The sequence below is a fragment of the Rattus rattus genome, chromosome 7 (assembly GCF_011064425.1).
Source record: "Rattus rattus isolate New Zealand chromosome 7, Rrattus_CSIRO_v1, whole genome shotgun sequence".
NCBI classification, from domain to species: Eukaryota; Metazoa; Chordata; class Mammalia; order Rodentia; family Muridae; genus Rattus; species Rattus rattus.
In genome coordinates, this window is record NC_046160.1 from 37,593,084 (window position 1) to 37,613,927 (window position 20,844).

Below are 20,844 nucleotides of genomic sequence, written 5' to 3' on the forward strand. Positions count from 1 at the left end.
AGGAGGACCTCTGTGAGTTCAGGGCTACTCTGGTCTACAGAGTGAGCTCCAACAGCCAGGGCTACATTGGGAACCCCTGTCTTTAAAGAAAAGGAAGAGGGAGGAAAAGGAGGAGGAAGAGGAAGAGGAAAAAGAAAAGAATGAGGAGAAGGAGGTTTTCCCATGCTAAGGCCATGGCTGATTGCTCTCTCCATATGAATTGCTGAGGCTTTCTCTCTACAATCTGCTAAGCTCTGTCACTACCTAGTTCATGAAGGGGGGTGGGAGAGATGAGTGCTTGGGGTATCAAATGACCCACAGTATCTGAGCCTGAGGGAGGCTGCTGTGACATATATCTGTGCCTGCTGCTGCTTCCTGAGTGTTAGGATCAAGTGCATGTCTCTACAACAGCACCACCTCTAGCTCCTAGAGACAGCTTTTGAGGCAGCCCTGACGTGTAGCCCAGGTTGGCCTTGAACTCACAGTCTTCCTATTTATACCTTCTGAGTTCTGGGATTGCACATACAAACCTGCTGACACTAGGGTTTTTTCTTTCTCTGATAGTGTGTGTGTGGGATGGGGTACACATGTCGGGCGTGCACAAGTGTGAACACACTTGTGGAAAACAGAGTTTAACTTGAGTGTCAGGTCTTTCACAGCAGTGCCTGGAACTTGCCAAGTAGGCTAGGCTGGCTGGCCAGAAAACCCCAAGGATCCCCTGTCTCTGCTTCCTCAGTCTGGGATTCCAAATGCGTGCCAGCAAACCTGGTTTTTCCCATAGCCTTTGGAGGATCTAACTCAGGTCCTCACACTTGTGCAGGAAGCACTTCATGGACTAAGCCATCTCTCCAGGTCCTAGGGCTTGCTTCAGTGATGCTTGAATGAAAAAAGAAAGAAAAGAAAAAGAAGAGGCAGTTGTCCCAGGTAAAACAGTGCTCTTCCCAGGATGCACTGCCCTTCCACTCTCTTGTCCAGTCAGCCCTTCCTGAACTCACTTCCTTGTCTATGAAGATAAACAGGCCAGCTGTGATGCTGAGATCCCAGCAAAGGCATGGAAATTCCCATTAAAATAACCTGCTGGAAGATGGAGGTCAGTGAAGGGAGTACTTGCCCACCATACACAAAACCCCATACACCAGATGTGTATGTTATAATTCCAGCACTAGGGAGGTGAAGGTAAGAAGATCAAAAGTTCAAGGCTATCCTCAGTTATATAGAGAGTCTGAAGTCAGTCTAGCTAAATACTCCTGTAATCATCTGCAAGATAGATTGGATGGATGGATGGATGATGGATGGATACATAGATAATAAATAGATGACAGGTAAGTAGATAGATACATAGATGATACATGCATACATTTATACATAGATACATGATAGATACATAGTTGATAGATTGGTACTTAGATGATAATTACATAGATACATAAATTATAGATAGATGATAGATACATAGATGATAGAAATATACATATATATGATAGATACATAGATGATGGATAAATGATAGATACATAGATAGTAGACAATAGATGATAGATAGACAGATACATAGATAGATACATAGATAGAAGATAGATAGATACATAGATAGAAGATAGATAGATAGATAGATAGATAGATAGATAGATAGATAGATAGATATGGCTATAGTGCCTTTGCCTTCTACAAACTGAGTGGCTACAAGGCAGAGCTGTCCCTGAGAGTAAGACTGAGCCATCAGTTCCCTTTAAGAGGATTATTCATGAGTCTAAAAATAGAAATGCCACTGGTGTGGAAGGAGAGCAGGCAAAGCAATTGTAGCCTACGCACGCAATGGAGCACTCTCAGCCTAAACAAAGACGGTCGCTTCCAGCAACACTCAGCTATCCATTGAGCCTCACCTCTCAGTGAGGAGTCCAAGAACCCCAGCATGAAGTGCTATGATGCCGCTGTCTGAAGTTTAGGGCCAGGTGAGGTTCATCTCTGTGGATGGGCATCAGGTTGGTGGCACTGAAGAGGGCAGAGCTACAGGTAGGAAACTATGGGCACAGATTGCCCATCTGGAACTGGCTTCCCACATGCACTTCCTGTGAGAAAAGAGTTGCACTATTACACTCCTACTGTGTGTGTGCTTTTCTGATTTATGATGCCTATTTAAGGAGACTGGAGAGATGGCTCAGTGGTTAAGAGCATTGGTTGCTCTTCCAGATGTCCTAAGTTCAATTCTCAACAACCACATGGTGGCTCACAACCACTTGTAATGGGATCTGATGCCCTCTTCTGGTGCGTCTGAAGACAGTGACAGTGTACTTACATACATGAAATAAATAAATCTTTATGGTGCTTGTTTAAAAGGTTTGGTGGTACATACCTGCAATCCCAGCTGAGGAGAGAGGATTGCAAGTTCAAGGGAGATTGAGCAGCAGAAAAAGTTCAAGGCCAAACTGGGCAGCCAGCCCAGCGAGACTTTGTCTTGACATAAAAACATAAGATGATTGGGAATATAGGTGAGGGGTAAAATGTTTGCCTAGTGTGCATGAGGCCCTGGGCTCCAATCCTCAGTACCTGCCCCCCAAAGTAACAGCAATAAGGAAGAGGAGGGTTGAGGCAGGCCGTGGGTCACCATGTAGGTACTAGGAACCAAACCCAGGTCTTCAGCAAGAGCAACAAGTGTCCTTGCTGCTAAGCCATCTCCCTAGTCCCCTTTATAGATCTTGGCTCTCCCCTCTCTTTTCTCAGCATCCAGAAGGAGTTCTGAGGTTGCCCCCCAAATGCTCTCCCTGTGGTAAAGCATTCTTCCCAAGCAGGCTTTCCAGCTTACTGGCCACCTCAGCCTGCTTTCTTATAGAACCCAGGACCACCAGCCCAGGGATGGCCCCACCCACCATGGGCTGGACACTCCCCCATCAATCACTAATTAAGAAAATACCTTCCAGCACAATCTTATAGAAGTATTTCCTCAATCGAGGCTCGCTCCTCTCAGATGACTCTAGTTTGTGTCAAGTTGACATAAAAACTAGCCAGGGCAATCGTAATAACAATTTTGAAGGAAAGTGCATATGAGGGGACCATGGAAATGTGGAGTCTGCCTCCAAGGTACATGGCTTTATTTCGTGGACCTGTATGTTAATGCACACTTAGCTACACTGCCATGGATGCTGAAACCACCACTATGTGGGACAGAGCAAAGAACAGTACAACAGAGACAGAGAGGTAAGACCACTGCTCCCTACCCTGCTGCCCACAGGGCTGGGTCTCTGGTCACCCTTGTCCTTCTAGATCCCGAAGGCCCCAAGGGCAAGAACCATGTTGATTTATCTTTGCTCTACACAGAGCTCGCACAGGCCTTAGGGAGTGACTGGACACACACGCATTGACGCTAACATCCTGCACCCTGCAGATAGCCTTAGCTAGAGATAAATACATGGTATGCATGTGTGTGCGCGCACACACACACACACAGGACAAGCCAGTTCCTTTAAGCATGTCTCCCCATCTCACACATAGGAGAGCCCTGGGTGTGTGAACTCTCCTCTCCCTGGCTATATGACTCCAGTCAGTCACCACTAGCAAACAACAACAACAACAACAACAACAACAGGTCAGGGAGCTTGTTGGAGTAACTGGAATTCTTCAGGCTTTTCACAGTGGGAGCCCCATCACCTTTGCACCAGAACTGAAAATGATCTTTCCCCTGCTGAGCTGCCGATGACTGCAGTTCCAGGGAACTAAGGCAGCATTCACCCCTCAGCTGACCCCTCAGAAACCTCACTGCTGTGTCAGAACCAGCTATACCGATTCGGCTTGCTGGGAAGACACACGCTAAACGACGCTTAGCATGGGGATGTATAAACCAGAAACCACTTTCTCATCGCTGTGAGTGACTATACGGTGATCATCGTCACTGGCTGGCTTTCTCCTTGACATTTGTCACCCTAGGCCCCTCTCTGAACTGTGTCCCAGGGCACCAGGTCCAGTGCTTCTGCATGGGACGTGAGCCTCCACTTTGGTTCCTCGCAATGATGGGATCTGACTCAAGCCCATGGGTGAGACTCGGGGTGGGTGCACCATCTGTCCCTGCTGCTCAGACACATTCTCTTGTCTCTTCCCTTCCGCTGCAGCCCCTCGTCCTGGGACTTTGGGGAAACCCAAAACCAGATGAGCTAGTAAACACTAGTGAACATGCCCCGTTGACATGTTACTATGCCTTCCGGCGTGTGACGCCGCCCTGCCCACATGGTCCAACTCAGTAAGAAGCAGGGGGACCAGAAACACCTGGTTCTCTCCTCCTTCATGAACAGCGGGCCCTGGGGGTGTCTTCCTCAGCTCTCCAGAAGACTCGCAGAGAACTCTGAAGCCCCTTCTCCCTGGTTCACAGAACCAAATCAGCACCTACTGGCTCACCCAGGCCTAGAAATTGTTCTCTCTTTACAAAGACTGTTGGAATGGGGAGTAGGGTGGGGCAGGATGGGGCTCAGCTTGTAGGGTGTTGGTGAATAATGCTGAAGCCCTGGGTCCAATTCCCCACACTGAATAAACGGGGTGTGGTGGTGCAGGCTTGGAATGCCGTCAGAAGTCCAAGGTAATCCTTGGCTACGCAGTGAGCTTGAAACCAGCCTGGGCTACATAAAGCCCCACGTCAGAACAAGACCATGGTTATGCAGACAGGTGACACAGCCCCTCACAGACCACCACAGTGTCATAAAACACGTGACTGCGTAACTATTGGCTTAGTTAGGAAACACCATGGCAAGCTGAGGAGGAAACGGTTTATTCTGCTTACACTTCCACAGTGGAGTCCATCCCTGAAGGAAGTCAGGACAGGAAATGACAGGGCAGGAACCTGGGGGCAGGAACTGATGCAGAGACCACAGAAGAGTGACCGATTTGCTCGTGGCTTGCTCAACCTGCTTTCTTATAGAACCCATAACCGCCAGCCTGGGGATGACACTACACACTATGGACTGGGCCCTCCCCAGTAAATGCTAATTTAGAAAATACTCTACAGTCTGTCCTACAGCCTGATCTTTTAGGGGTATTTTCTCAATTGAGGCTCCGTCCCCTGATGTTTCTAGCTTGTGTCAAGCTGACATAAAATTAGCTAGCACACTTTAACACGTATACTCATACAGTGCTTTTGGTCTATGCTAGTTTTTCTGCACTCACATATGTGTGTTTTACTGCCATGCGTGTACACATGTATCAATGCACTTTAGGAATGTAGGTATGCAGGTGTGTGTACATCCATTTTACTAGCAGATATGACATGCATGTGAACAAACTTGTGTGCTTATATTTGGTGCTATATCCCTGTTTGGGAGTGTGCATCCAAACAGGATGGGTTTAAATGGACCCCACACCCTCTAGTTTCCAGTCCCTATTTTGCCTCACACTGCCCTCTGAGCTTTTGTATCTCTGAGCTTTTGTATCCCCACAGCGCCACCTGTTGACTACCTTGTTTCTACAGATGGAGATGGATACATGATACATAATGGATAGAGTGATACATAAATAATAGTTACATAGATACATAGATGATAGACAGACACACACACACACATACATGATAGAGCGTTACATAGATACATAGATGCCACTATGCATCAGAGAGGAGCATGCATCAGAGGAGAAGCCCAGGGGATAGGGACACTACCAACACAGCCCCTAAGATCAAAGTGTCCCCAGATGGTCCCATAGTCCATTTTCAAATCCCAAGCCCATGGAGGAAGCACCACCCAAAAGGTACGACATCTTGGTGAGCCTTACAGAATGTGGCTTTTGCACTTCTGTGGCTTGTGGGAAAAGCTAGTCCCAAGCCACAGCTCACCCTATACCAAACCTTGTAGCTAGCCAGTGTCAGAGGCAGTGTGGTGGGTGGCAACGGTAGCAGAGGTAGGGGAGGCTCCAGGAGGCCCAGAGAGGGAGTGTCAAGGCTGGGGTGGTGGGAGGATGGAGGAATTTTAGAAGCAAGATGGACTCCTGAGCTCTCCTGGAGGTTCCGGCCAAACTCACCGACTCTGCTTCTTTCAGGGTTTTAAAGATTCATTTTATTATTTCAATTGTGGGCATGTATGTGAGTAAAAGAGACTACATGCATGTGCATATATGCATGAAGGGGGTCTGCAGAGGCCAGAGCAGGACATTGGATCTCCTGAAGATGGGGTTACAGGCAGTTTGAGCCCTTGTACATAGATGCTGGGAACCAAACTCCGGTCCCAGTAGAAGTGGTAAGTGCTCTAACCACTGAGATATCTCTCCAGCCCTACCTCACACACTTTAAGCTTAGACCACACCAAACTCCGTGAAATGTCCTAAGTGCAGCACAGCATGACACTTCTTACTAAAATACATTTGTGTACATGGTTTCTGAATCTGAACTGCCCTTCCCCCTTTGAACAGAAAACTCCTATTCATCCTACAAAATCTCATCTCTTGTGTCTCATTTGTGCAGCCGTCCCTGTTCCCCATACCTCCTTCTTAGTCTTATTAGTCAGCAATAACTACATTTACCTTCCATTTGTCAGATTTACTATGTCCCTCGTGGTTCACTTATATTTTTTAAGATTTATTTATTTATTATGTGCAGTGAAGAGGGTGCCAAGAACACATTACAGATGGTTGTAAGCCACCATGTGGTTGCTGGGAACTGAACTCAGGACCTCTGGAAGCACAGACAGTGAGTTCAACCTCTGAACCATCTCTCCAGCCCAGTTCACATATTTTTAATGGCCATGCTGGCTTAACTAGGGTCAGATCACTAGTCCTGTTCCCTGCTATGTGTTATAAACAGGAGCCTCCAAAAGTTTAAGTAATCCAGTCATGATTATAAGTTCACCCTTATAATCCCAGCACTAGAGGCTCTAAGGCAAGAGAGTCTCCAATGTGAAGCCATCTTTGGCTCCCCAGGAAAGCCCTGTCTCGTAGAATGAATGAAGATGCCTAAGAAGCTTGTCCTAGGTCCAGTAACTGACAAGGAACAGACTCACAACTCAAACCCTATGCTGCCTGACTCAGAGCCCCTAGATACTGTCACCATTGCTTGGCTCTGTCCCCTTCCAAAGGGTGTGGGAGGCCATGTCAGCTTCATCTTGGCGTCCTCTTGACCACTAACTTCTCAACACAAAACTTCCTTTAGTCTGGGAGCCGTTGAAGTTGGCTAAATTGCTCCCATTGGGAGGCATTGTAGGAACAGACTGACAAGGCTCAAATCCAAGATATTCAAGAGCCATCCTAGGGTGCAACGCTAAGAATGGCCAGTAGATGGCGCTGTTTCACTACGCCAGTTGCCGATTCTGACGCCTGCAGGACTGTTTTTCCACTGGGTGTGTCTGGGGCTTCGATTTTCAGCCCTCCAACATCAGAGTTAATGGATGGAAGAATTCAAGTGCTAGTGAGTGAACCAAAATATATGGAGCATAAAATTGATATCAAGGAGATAGGGCATTTCCCTCTCCCTTGCTTTCACTGGAGTTCACTTGCTAGGTTTCTCAGAAAGGAAAGACGCCTTAAAGTGTAGAATTTAGTCAAAAACCAGAAGCACCCCAATGGTGTCACTTGTGCATCAAGCTGGGCTCTAACCTCATGACACGGACTTCAGGGTTACTCCAAGATTGACTGCAGCTGGGGGTTTTTTGTTTTTTCTTTTTTTTTAAATTTATTTATTTATTACATATGACTACACTGTGGCTGTCTGAACATACACCAGAAGAGGGCACCAGATCTCATTACAGATGGTTGTGAGCCACCATGTATGTGGTTGCTGGGATTTGAACTCAGGACCTCTGGAAGAGCAGTCAGTGCTCTTAACCGCCGAGCCATCTCTCCAGCACTAAATGCAACTGTTAAATGTTATCGACAAATCATGCCAGTATGTTTTCTTTTACTCGAGCCAAAATTAACACAAGGCCCTGCAAAGCCTTCTAGATATGTATCCTTTTCTGGTAAATGCAGCTTAGGCACTCATTATTTATGGATGGACCACAGGGGGAGGGTACTCCAAACTGAACCGAGCAGAAAGTTGGGACAAAGGATACAGAGTCAGGGGTGGATCGGGGAGGCTCATTATTAGGAGAACCTGGGGTCACCTCCCCACAAAAGCCTCTCTGCCATTTTCTAACCATATTGATTCAGGAAGAACCATCAGTGATGGTGATGACACAGATCTATATATGGCCTGAAACTGTCAAATGCCGTGCATGCAGTGCACACACACACACACACACACACACACACACACACACACACACACACATACACATACACTCACTCTCACTCGGGATATCCCTGGCATCTATAGCTATGCCGGACAGGACCAGGGATTGAAACTGAAGGATAGACAGATGCATGAACCCAACTGTAGCTTCCCTTGGGCCTGTCACTACTCAAACACCAAAACTTATTTTGTTTTTTAGAAGGGTCTGTGGGGGACCATGGCTTAGTGCATGAAGCACCGTGTGTGTAGGCTTGAAGACTGAAATTCAGATCTCTAGAGCCACATAAAAGCTGGGCGGGTATGGCAGTTACCTGTAATCCCAGCATCTGTGAGACAGCCTAGGCATCCTCAGGGTTGCCTGGCTAGCCTCGATGGAGTCAGCAAGCTCCAGTCCACAAGGAGGCCTGGCCTCAGTAAATAGAGAGTGGTGTAGGAAAACACCCAATGTCTACCTCTGAGGTGCCCACACATACACATGTGCCCACACATATGTAAACACGCATTCAGAGTGCATATGCATACACATGCAAAAACATTAAAGTAAGAACTATAAGGAAGTCTGCGGGCCTGTATGTCTCTGACTAGCCCAGACTAGCCCATTCTTCTGACCTCAAGCTGAGGCTTGTAAATCCACTCCTTTCCTCTCTACGTATCTCCCAGCTTTCTCAAACTAGCCTGGCCTGGAGGAAACCCATCACTGCCCTGGGCCCTGAGGAAGTCCATGCTAAAAACCCTCACCCTCCTTAGCATCTCCCTCTACATCCACCTAAACTAATAGTTCTCAACCTCCCTACTGCTGTGACCCTCGAACACAGTGCTTCACTGTTGTAGTGACCATGGCCATAAAATTCTTTTCCTTGCTACTTCATAACTATAATTTTGCTGCTTGCTGCTGTTATAAATCATTTTCTTTAAAGATCTATTTATTTGTTTATTTATTTATTATATAAGTACATTGTTGCTGTCTTCCTGCACACCAGAAGAGGGCACCAGATCTCATTACTGATGGTTGTGAGCCACCATGTGGTTGCTGGGATTTGAACTCAGGACCTCTGGAAGAGCAGTCAGTGCTCTTAACCGCTGAACCAGCTCTCCAGCCCCCATAAATTCTAATGTAAATATATTTGAACATAGAGATGTGCCAAAGAGGTCATGACCCTCAGGTTGAGAACTACTGCTAAAACTGCCTTGCTTCAGTTATGGCTTGTCTCTTCATCTTTAGACCTGTCAGAGTTTAGGCTGTCCATCTCGAGCAATTGTCACTGAGAATAGATCCAAAGTCCAGACTCCACTACCCAGGCCAGGAGCCTTTCCACACACAAAAGTCACCTGGTGTTTCGCCCTGTGGGCTGGGTGCCTGCTTTACAGGGAAGCCCTACTGTGGACACAGGGTTTGTCTCAGGGAGCAATGTCTTCTTTAGATAAACTCAGTGTCTGAAGCAAAAGGCAAGAGGGTTTAAGGAAAGCTTCAGGCTAGACAAGCAGTCTCTAGAGAGACCGGGTCCTCACCGGTCAGAACCAACTAGCCAAACCTGATCCTCTGGTTCCAGAGTCAGGACTGGCTCCAAAAGTCTGCTCAGCAACTGTGGGCAGCAGCTATGAGGCCTGGAGAAGCTTCCAAGGCAGCAGGTGGCCGTAGGATAGAGGAGTTTGGAGTTTAAGGACGTTTTATATCTCAGCTGCTCCCCTATCCCCAACTAGGACCCGTGAGACACGTGTGGGAGCCCACAAGTCACACAACTTCCCAAACCTCTGTTTCTTCCTTTGTAAAGTGAGACTAAACACACGTGGTACTAAAATTCCTCCTCTTGGGGAGACAAAGCGGTACCGTTCCCCCCAAAGTCCCAACATCCAACAGAAACGAGATTTGCCGAAGTTCATTCTGTAAAACCGATGAGTTTATTGAGCTTCCTCGCAGAACATAGATAACGGGGTGCTTGCGGGAGAATGGTGCTCCTCTCCCAACAGGCTGCACCTAGAAAGCCTTTATCCTGCTGGGACCAGTTCTTCCCCACAGCCATGTAGACGGAGTCCCAACCCCTAGTCTTCTCAGCTGTCCTGGTTCATTTTATTTCAACTAAGCTAGAGTCCTCCGAAATGAGGAAACCGCAATTGGGCAAATGCCTTCCTAAGAACCAGTTGTAAGCGGTTTTCCTAATAAGCTATCAATGGAGACAGCCCGGCCCATGGTGGATGCTGCCTTCCCTAGCCTAGTAGTCTATAGAGTCCTGGCCTCTATAATAAAAAGCAGACTGAGTAAGCCAGGAGGAGCAAGCCAGTAAGCAGCACCCCATCTGTGGCCTCCACATCAGCTCCTGCCTCCGGGTTCTTGCCCTGACTTCTATGATGGCCAGTGATATTGAAGTGTAAGCCAAAGAAACCCTTTCCTCCACAAGTTGCTTTGGTCATGGTGTTTCGTTACAGCAATGGTAACCCTGACCAGGGCACCAGCCTAGAGGCTCTAGCTCTCCGCGAGGCCAGCCGTGCACCTGGGGCAGCCTTGCCTATAACACATGGTATGGAGTGGCTGGATACTCAGGTGAAAGTCTTGTTAACCTCCCCACCGTCCACAAGGGGGTGTAAATGGTCAAAAAGAACGATCTGTTTCTAAGCGGACACAGCCAAACTGACCAAGATGGCAGTTGCTTGACACAGAGAATGTTATGCATAACATGAGACTCAGGGATGGGAATGTAGGAGACTGTTGTTGTAAAAATATATAAAAATAAAAAAAGTAAGGTTGTCTTTTATCCCCACTAGGTCTACACCACAGTGCCCCAAGATATCTTAATTCTCAGTCAGCAAAGCGTCTTACCCACTCTGCTCCATCCTATATCACACTGCCAAAGGCCTCCCTCTGAGCCTGGCAGCAGTCTCTCTACCTATCTAGCTCCCAAGGCAGGCTTCCATGCCAGAAACACACATCCCAACTCGGTGGCAGCCCAGACCAGCCGCCGCACACTTTCTTACACTTAAATCTACACATGAAAGAACACACAACATAATAACCTCTGGCCCAATTGGTAAGATATAACTGCCCACCTAAACATACAAAGCCCAATACACACCCATCCCTTAAGAACATTCGTAACAACCTGTAAAGGTACAGCGTGGAATCTTAACCTCACCTGCCATATTGATCTGCCACGCGATCACGTGGGAGGGTATGGATCCTGCAGGAGACTGGAGGCTACGGGAGATGAATGGCAGGCAGCCTTGCACATGCTCCGAGCCCCTCACGCACACACCTCAGCTGGTTCTCTCAGCTGCTTTGATGGAAGGGAGCAGCACATGCCACTGGCACTCTTCTGACCAAGCAGCAGGTTCTGGAATGAGGTGACTCACTAGGGACAGAGACGTGTGCTTCCCGATTTCCTCTCCGCTAGGAGAAAGGCCAAGTGAGCCTGGAGGACTGATGTGACCCCAAGATGGCAGGCCCAGGGAGCTGGGTGAAGAGGTTGGGATGGGCTGAGGTGGGCTCAACTGAAACACTAGGACTTAGGTATGGCCTTCCATGATCCCCATCCACAAGCTCTGTTGCCCTCAGAGTCTGACTCATCAACTCAAAGAGGTGGGAGAGAAACCTGTCGCTGCCCTTGACCCTGAATTCTCAAGGAACTCCACACTAGAAACTAGGGTCCCATCAGGTTAGCAGGGCAAAGCTACATGCTGGCCCACAGATGTGTGCATCTGTCAGGGTTTCATGGCCAGCTTCTGTCTCCATTCTTTTCTCTTCATTGCCTGTGTCAGTTCCTTCTGCTAAGCCTAGAAAACACAACAACAAAAAGCAAACAAAACCCACCACTCCGTACCGTCCTGTCTCTAGCCTGATAAGACTCCCATGGCTTGCTCCTCGGCCCATACCTTAGTCACACATCCCCCATATGCCCTGACTGTTGCCGTGTAAAACTTGAGGTGTCTGCCTGTCACATAAGCCAGCTTCATGTTAGCATTCTGTCTAAGCTCCACTCCACGGTTACCTGGCAACAGCCAGGTATGCCTGATACTATAAAAGGGCTGCTTGCCCCCTCCTGTCTCTCTGTCTCTGTCTCTGTCTCTGTCTCTCTCTCTCTCTCTCTCTCATTCTCTCATTCTCACTTGTTCTCTTAGCCTCTTCCACCTTTGTCCCTTCTCTCCCTATTCCCCTCCCCCTCTCTCTCCTTGTGCTCATGGCTGGCCTCTATTTCTCTACTTCTCTCTCTTCTCTTCTCTTCTCTTCTCTTCTCTTCTCTTCTCTTCTTCTCTTCTCTTCTCTCTCTCTCTCTTCTCTCTCTCTCTCTCTTTCTCTCTCTCTCTCTCTTCCTTTCTCTCCCCCTACTACCCTCTTAACTCCCCTCCTCATGCCCTGAATAAACTATTCTATATAATACCATCATGTAGCTGGTCCCTCGGGGGAAAGAGATGCCTCACCATGGGCCAGCAGAGGAACCCCTTCCCCCATTCCTCACCACACCTCCATAGAACATATCCCCCCTCTCTTTATATAAACACATGATGGTAGAAGGAAGAAATGCTAAGGTGGAGTCCTCACAGTCACTATTATTAAGTCTCTTGGGCCATCTCCTGAGGAGGGGGCCATCTTATCGGTTGTTTTTGAAGCCAGGATGGGGCAGTCTTCCTCAAACCCACAGATGTGCAAGCTGGGATACAGGAGACAGGAAGCAGGGACTGGCCCTACCTTTGTCTCTCATCTGTGCTTGCAGCTGTGTATTCTACGGTGTACAGACATACCCAACAAGGGTGGGTTTCTGTCGACTCAAGATGTAGTCAAGATGACTGGCCAAGATCAGCCACCACAGGGGTAGATAGGCTGGGCGGTAAGTACTTCCCTCACTGTGGCCAGCGGGATACTAGCTAGGAAGAATTTTGTCAAGCCAGGATGGGTGCTGACCGACTTGGGAGAAATGCACAGTAAGGGTTAACCGTGGTGGGAGCTTGGGTAGGAGGTCAGCATCGAGACAATCAGTCTATTCAACAGACACTGTGCTCAGGGGCCGGCCATGGGCAAAGCGGTGCCACAATGGCTGCTCTTGTCAGGAGTTTAGGCTCCACTGTGAAAATGGACATTTGGAGGTCGCCTGTAATATCAAGCTGTAGCCTGCAAGGGATGTGGTGTCAGACGGAGTAGAGCAAGGTCTTGAGGAACGCTTGCCGGTGCTTGGGGCTGGGCTCCTCATTCTAATCAAGAATTCCACACTCAAGTCCTTCACTGAGCCACTCCGACATCCCCTGGAGCAGGTCTCTCTGGAGCCAGGTCCTCAGCTCAGAGTGGCTGCTGGGAGGGCCTGCTGGTTTCTTCTCTGGTATCTGCAACCTCCAAAAAGCAATTTATGGGAGGAAGGGTTTCCATGGCAGCTTAAAAGGATGCTATCACGGCAGCAGGAAGCACAGAGAGACGAACACTGGTACTCAGCTGGCTTTCTCCTGTTTATGCTCTCTGGAACCAGCTGGGGAACACCGATGCCCATGTTTAAGGTGGGTGTCTCTTCCCATTTCAAATGACCTAACAGACGATCCCCTGAGGACGTACCCTGAGTCCTATCTCTTTGGTGACTCCGGATCAGTGGTTCTCAACCTGTGGGTCTCAATCCCTCTGAGGGGGGGGGGTGTCACAGATCAGATATTTACATTACGATTCGTGACACTAGGAACATGACGTTATGGAGTAGAAACAAATAACTTGATGGTTCAGGGCCGCCACAGTGCGAGGAACTGTGTTAAAGGGTCTCAGCATTAGGAAGGCTGAGAAGCACTGCTCTAGATCCTAATATTAACTAATATTAACCAACCAGAGAGGGTCAATCCCCCAACCTCGTCCAATGGAACTCCACCCACGTCTGGCCCACTGAGCCTCACTACAATGATTCTTAGAATTTGGGTAGAAGAAAAGTTGCCAACAATGTGTCTCCCCAGTGGGCACTAATGACAGGGAGAAAGATGGCTTTCCTGGTCCCCAGCAGCCACTGTGAGCATGGCTTGTCAGGGACCGTAGAGTGAGGAAAACCAACATTAGGGTCTAGGAAAAGGTCAGCAGTGGGCACCGTTACTCAGTGTGGAGATGGATGGCACCGCCAGGTCTTACGGTTGAACAGAAGTCACTGTCAGACGACCACAGGAGGAAGGAAAGTTCTACCGTGCCCAGGGCTACATGGAAAAGAACGGAGCCACAGTCCAGAGATGCAACTACACCGTACAAAAACCTAGACCTGACTGTTCCCTATGTCTGTCTCCAGCCGTGAAAGGCAACTCTGTGGACAACGGTGTTAATGTTCAAGGTGAGGTTAATCCATTTTTCCTGCACTAGCTGTCAGAGCATGGCGGCTAAGGCCAGGACTGTGCAAGGCTTCCACTCAGAGTTTCAGCTGATACTGCTAACCGAGAGCTCCCAGGCCCAGAAAGACAGACGTGCTAGACAGTCCTCAAGAAGCCTCCAAGGTCTGGATGGAACCCTGCTCAGGTCACAGTGGGACCTGGATAAGAGATACCCAGTCTGACCTGGAATGTTCATACAGACTGCCTGAAGCTGGTAAGGGGAGTTATGAAGTGCTTAGCCTGCAAGCAAAGGCAGCTGGGGGAAGAACAGGAAGCATAAGACAGAGGAGAGGTGCTAATGGGAGGGGGGAGGGGAAGGAAGGGGGAAGGGAGGGGGGGGAGAAGGAGAGGGAGGAGGGAGAAGGGGGGAGGGGGGGAAGGGGGGAGGAGGGGAGAGGAGGGGAAAGGGGAGGGGAGGAGAGCAGGGGAGAAGGGGGGAGAGGAAGGGAGAGGAGGAGAAAGAAGGGGAAGGGGAGGGGGGGGGAGGGACCTGCCTAGGCCTTGCTGGTGCTTTATGCCATAAGAAGCCGTGAGATAAGCCAGGGTGCAGGAAATCAGTTAGAATGATATAAGAGGGAGGAAGGAAGGAGACCAGACTGACATCGGTACTTTCTCCCATAGCAGCACAGACAGACGTGACTGGCAAATGCTCACTAGAGCATTCTATGCCATAAGAACTGAACATTGATCCGGAGAGAGGCAGTCAAGCAATTTTTGGGTATGGAATGCAGTATGCAGAATGTGTGTGATACAAATACATATATACATACAGTCACAAGACTAAGATGTGTCTAAATAGCCATATAAAAAAACTTTAACATGCTCCGATATATAAGAAAAAGACACCAGGTGGTGGTGGAACACAGCTTCAATCCCAGGATTCGGGAGGCAGCGAGCAGTAGCTGAATCTCTGCGTTTGAGGCCAGCCTGGTCTATGGAGTGAATTCCAGAACAGCTAAGGCTACCCAGATAAACCCTGTCTCAGAGAGAGAGAGAGAGAGAGAGAGAGAGAGAGACAGAGAGACAGAGAGAGAGAGAGAGACACGAGAGAGAGAGAGAGAGACAGAGAGAGATGGGAGGCAACCTCCTTAGGGGTCCCCAAGGGTCCTGACTTCAAGCTACAGGTGACTTAAGATTTAGTGATAAAACAGGCCCCTGGATTGATCTCTATCAACCTAGTCCCACTCACTATGAGGGAAGCCACCTTCCAGTGTGAGTTGCTCTATAGAGAAACCCAGGTAGCAACAGCGACAGGAACCTGGGGCCTGCCAGCAGCCACCTGAAAACAGGCAGAGAAGAAGGGAACTGCCCTGGCTACAGCCCAGGTCCTGGGCCAGCTGAGCTACTACTGCATTCCTGAGCCACAGGAATGCTGGGAGAGCAAACACTAAGAGCTGAAGGGGTAACAGTGGGAGGAATTCCACTGTCTGCAGGCACACCTGGGACCGTGGGGAATGTTCTGGGCTGCTGACAGTCACTAAGAGCTGATCAACAGTCACATTTAAAGCATCATTTAAAACAGGAAAAAAAAAAAACATGCTGGAGAGATGGCTCCGTGATTCAGAGCACTGGCTGCTCTTGCAGACAACCCCATTTGGTTCCCAGCATTCACACAACAGCTCACAACTAACTGTCACTTACTCCAGTGACTCCCTCTTCTGGCCTTCAGAGGTATTGAACTCATGTGGCACATACATTCATACATATATACATGCAGACCAACACTTACACACATATAATAAAAAAAAATAGACCTTTAAAAAAAGGGGGGGTTGGGGATTTAGCTCAGTGGTAGAGCGCTTGCCTAGCGAGCACAAGGCCCTGGGTTCAGTCCCCAGCTCTGAAAAAAAAAGAAAAAAAAAAAAAAAAAAAAATCCCAGCATTCAAAAATACAGGTCTGGGCATGTTGGCACACACCTTTAATCCCAGCATTCAAAAATACAGGTGGATCTCTTTGAGTTCAAGGCCAGCCTGGTCTACATAGCAACATTCTAGGACAGCCAGGGCTACATTATAGAAAGACTCTGTCTCCATTAAAAAAGATAGAAAAAGAAAAAAGGAAGGAAGGAAGGAAAGGAAGAGAGAGAGAGAGAGAGAGAGAGAGAGAGAGAGAGAGAGAGAGAGAGAGAAGCAAGCATTGGGCCTTTTTCTGTATCGAGTGGCTGAAGTAAGAAAATGGCCCACTCCATCCCATCCTGCTCCCCACCATGCCCAATGCTGGTTGCCAATACAGAGTGGCCAGCAAGTAACAAAGGGAGAATTAGTCCCAAGAGTTTCTTAAAACACACTGAGATAGGTGCTCTCAACTCTCTCTCTCTCTCTCTCTCTCTCTCTCTCTCTCTCTCTCTCTCTCACACACACACACACACACACACACACACACACACACACGCACGCACAGGAGCCGCTCTCACTGCCTCCTCTGCCCATGTGCCTATTCCAGAGCTTTTAGTGAGGTGGGCCTGCCTGTGAGAGGGGTTAAGTAGAGGATGCACAGCGATTGTCTGTCTGCGGGTTTGTATGGGAAAAGGGAAACTTTAGGTCTCAGAAAGGATGATGTTGCTTGAAGTACTGGGAGGTTCCCATTCTGGCAGGGACTATGAGGAAATCATAGGGACTATGAGGGAATTCTGGACAGGGAGAGGGTCCTTAGGGAGCTCCCCTGGGACTGCAGTTGCCCCTGGCTGTGTGCTCTGAGGCCCATCTGGAACCTAGGAGAGTCTAACCCACGGTTCGCCTGCTTTAAAAGGTCTTCTGATTTGTGTGGGATGATATCTTCTCTCCTGGCAAAATATAGACCTAATACATCAATATGAGTTAAACCTTTACCAAGGAAGAAGCACTTGGAGACCTCATGGAGGAGCCACACTGTTCCTGCTCTTCTACTCCATTCCAGACACCCTTGCCCCATCTTGATCCTCAGAGATAGACCTTTAGTGAGTCCCCTGCAGAAGTGACATTACATAAGAGCATCCTATGGGACAATTGTTATCTCTTTGTGTAGAAGAGGACCCAGGAAGCTTTAAATAGACTGGGAGTCACAGTAAGACTCTCCCTGTCCCTAAGACTGTGCTGTCCCCTGTCTCCGGAAGACAGCCTGGTGAGTCATACAGAAACATGAAGACTGTCCCCTGGGGCAGTGTCTCCATGCCTCCTCCTGCCCCTGCAGCTCTACAGTTTCATCAGTACCAAGAGTGTTTTAATGAATGGACTTCTCACAGCAGTTCATCAATTAGTTTAAAATTACACCAGATCCACCCCCCCACACACACACGCGCACCTCGTGAGCTCAGCTGAGGCCACTTCTCCAGAAAAAGCGTTGGCTGTCCTCCCACAGTCTGTCTCCTCTGCTGGCAGCGACTTGTCAAAGAGTAGAGGGAAACACAGAATCTAAAGTTAGGAAGAAGAAATGCCTTTCATGTCACCAACCTGCATTCTTTCCGTATATTTGTTTTCATAGCAACAAATCAAATGTTTTAAAAACAAACCAGAATTAACATGAAGCAATTTCATCACCTGTCTCCCACAGTGCACTGGGCGCCTCCATATCAAGTCCTAAGTGCCGAGTCCTTTCTCCTTTGCGGGCTTCTGTTGGACAGAGTTTTCTCTTTTGAGCTGCTCTCTTGTGGTTGAGAAAGAACCTTTCTTCTGTAGTAACAAGACCCAGAAGTGAGTAATCCAGGACAGTAACATGTCCTTGTTACAAACTTCGGAGAAGAGCCAGGTCCCCTTCCAACACACAAAGTGACAGAGACCTAGGAAATCCCCAGCTCCCACTTTTCCCACAAAGTGAGCTCAGTGACATTTCCCGAGTGAGGGGGCAGGAGAGGAAGTACTGTCAGTCCCAACTAGACTGATGAATAGGCTTCCTCAGCACACCCACGGCAGCATGTGTGGACACTGACCTGACTTGTGTTCCTCGACTTTGCCCCAGAAGATACAAGTCCCACAGGGGTTCCTCCAACAGCCTAAGTACAACTAAGAGCAAACTAATTCTCTTCCTGGCTCACAGATATAGCTCCGTCCTGAGCAGAACAAACACATTCATGGGAATTCAGAAGGGAAAACTGTTAGTAGTGAGGTGGGTCCCACCCTTCCCAAGGGAGCTGGTGACACTATTCAGGCAGGGCAACCTCTGAAGAGCAAACATGTCATGATTATGCAGCAAGGAGAGGCCTGGCCCTGAAGGCGCACAAGAGGATGTTTGGGATTAGGAGACGGGACAGAGATCACCAAAAGATCTATAGATGGGAAAGAACAGGAACATCCAGCAGCAGATACACCTTCCAGCAGCAGATACACCTTCCAGCAGCTGATACACCTTCCAGCAGCAGATACACCTTCCAGCAGCAGATACACCTTCCAGCAGCAGATACACCTTCCAGCAGCAGATACACCTTCCAGCAGCTGATAGCACCTTCCAGCAGCAGATACATCTTCCAGCAGCTGATACACCTTCCAGTAGCTGATGCACCTTCCAGCAGCTGATACACCTTCCAGCAGCTGATACACCTTCCAGCAGCTGATACACCTTCCAGCAGCTGATACACCTTCCAGCAGCTGATACACCTTCCAGCAGCTGATACACCTTCCAGCAGCAGATACACCTTCCAGCAGCTGATACACCTTCCAGCAACCAGGGCTTTCCAGCAGCTATACATCTTCCAGCAGCAGATACATCTTCCAGCAGCTGATACACCTTCCAGCAGCTGATACATCTTCCAGCAGCTGATACACCTTGTAGCAGCAGATACACCTTCCAGTAGCTGATGCACCTTCCAGCAGCTGATACATCTTCCAGCAGCTGATACATCTTCCAGCAGCAGATACACCTTCCAGCAGCTGATACACCTTCCAGCAGCTGATACATCTTCCAGCAGCTGATACATCTTCCAGCAGCAGATTTTCCAGCAGCAGCACTTCCCAACCAGGGCTTTCCCCTCAGCAGCCTGAGAAAGGAGTTCTTCAGGCTCCAGCTTAGCAAGGCTTAAGCAACTACTACAGATATGAAGAGGTTTATTTTTAAAGCAAAATCTCCCTTGTAGTTACAAAAATAAATCGTATTTGGGCTAGGGATGTAGCAAAGTTGGTCGAGGGCTTGCCTAACTTTCCTAACACCCTGGGTGGGGTCCTCGGAGCTACATAAAACTGGGCTGCACACATTTATAATCCCAGAACTCAGAGGTTGAGGCAGGAGGATCATAAATTTAAGGTCATTGTCGTCTATATAGTAAGCATGAAGCCAGTCTGTCCTGAAAATAAATGAATGAATGATACTTGTAAAAATTCAAATAAAATGACTATAAAAATGAGAATTCACCTTAGATCGAATACAGCAAAAGTTACTGGCAGGATAACAAGAAGTCTCAGGGTAAATGTACTTGCCAAGGAAGCCTGATGACCTGAATTTGGTCCCCCAAACCCACACAATGGAAGAACAGACTCCTGAAAGTTGTCCTCTTGCCTCCTTGCACACAGTGGCACAGAAGCATGCACACATACACCACCACCAATAAAATAATAATAATAATAATAATAATAATAATAATAATTTATATAAGAAATGTAAAGTAACTAGCAACTACGTGGTTCTTGCTCTTTCAAACACTATGCACACAAGCATGTTTTATTTTTGTCTGTTTGACTGTTTGTTCCTTTTTAAAGACAGGGTTTCTCTGTATAGCCCTTGCCTGAAACTCAATCTGTAAACCAGGCTGGCTTTAAATCCACAGAGTTCTGCCTGCCTCTGTATCCCAAGTGCTGGGATTAAAGATGTGTGACACTGCACATCTCCTAATGACCCACCTGTCCCCAGTCATTCACTTGACTTGCACTCATTTGTGTGGGTGAAGGAGTGTCTGTGTCTGTGTCTGTGGCTGTGGGTGAGGAAATAAGTGTGGGTGAGGGTATGGCTGTGTCTGTAGGTGTGGCTGTGTCTATGGATGTGGCTGTGTCTATGGGTGTGGCTGTGTGTTGCATTCTATACCCTTCTCTTTCTTTTCACATATCTGCAAAGAGAGTCAAGACTCCACATGGTTCCAGCACCCACAGGAGGCTTCCATTGACCTTTAATAATCATAACTCCCCCTTCCCCTCCCTTTTCAGGACTTTTTTTCACTCTGTGGAATTCTCTAGAGAGTCACCTGAGCGGTGCATTTGAGGGCTTTGTTCCCCTTCCTGGCTCAGCTGCATTCCACAGCACTCACGCATGGCAGCTGGGTTAGCAGGTCACCATTGAAGGACATCTGGACGGCTGCTCCTGGCCATTACACATACCGTCATTGTGCACATTTACAAAAGGGGGACACGAGTTTCCATATCTTTGGGGTAACTGCCCAGGAGTGCAATGGTTGAACCTC